This window comes from Egretta garzetta, unplaced genomic scaffold (assembly GCF_000687185.1).
Source record: "Egretta garzetta isolate BGI_Z169 unplaced genomic scaffold, ASM68718v1 scaffold215, whole genome shotgun sequence".
Classification (NCBI taxonomy): domain Eukaryota; kingdom Metazoa; phylum Chordata; class Aves; order Pelecaniformes; family Ardeidae; genus Egretta; species Egretta garzetta.
The window spans coordinates 560152-560969 of NW_009259719.1; positions in this window are offsets into that span (position 1 = coordinate 560152).

The window sequence follows — 818 nt, forward strand, 5'->3', positions numbered from 1 at the left end:
GACTTCAGACTCTGCACAGATGGCCATGCAGGTGCAGCACGGAGCTCTGGGGATACCTACAGCTCTACAGCAAGAAGCTCCCTGGAGCTGAGTGTGCCTGGCCAGCAGTCTCCCATACTTGCTGTTGGAGATTTGATGCAAAATTGCTCAGTGAAAAGGAGAAATAATTTGAGCAGTGGAAGGATCACAGCACCACCTGCTGGGACTGCTGCTCGGTCCTACAGCAGGAGGTGTCATTTCCATGGCAAATACAGGATAATTTTCCCTTTTCCTTAAGTATTGGAGAGCCAGAAGGCAGCTGAACAGCCTCCCAAAGAAAGAATTGCCCAAGAATGAAAAAACCTGATTTACGGATTACCTGAATTTGTAGGGGGTTTGTGCCTTGGTTCAACTGCCTTCAGCATCAGTACGGTGTTTGAGAGCCTCAGTCTTTGTCAGCATTTGCCCTTTTCCCTCCCTCCTTCGCAGCATATTCCCTCTGCACAGCACCGCAGCACTCTTTATTGCCTCCCTTCGCTCAGTCCCGCTGCTCCTGCGAGGAAGTTTGCATTGCTCAGGCCTGGCTCATAATGCTATTTTCCTATTTCCAGTGAAGGTGCCCCGGATATTTTGCAAAAGTATTTACCTGTTGCAGCTCTCCCACTGTGGCTGCAAGCTCAGAATTGCTCTGCTCTGGCACAACTTCTTCCTTGCTATTAGCAGGAATAGATACAGTATAATCCCCAAACACTGAACTAACTCCAGCTGTGCCACTTTGGCTATCCCGTGGAAATAAAGGTACAGGCTGCTGTGCGGCAGCCCGCTGCTGTACGACAGCC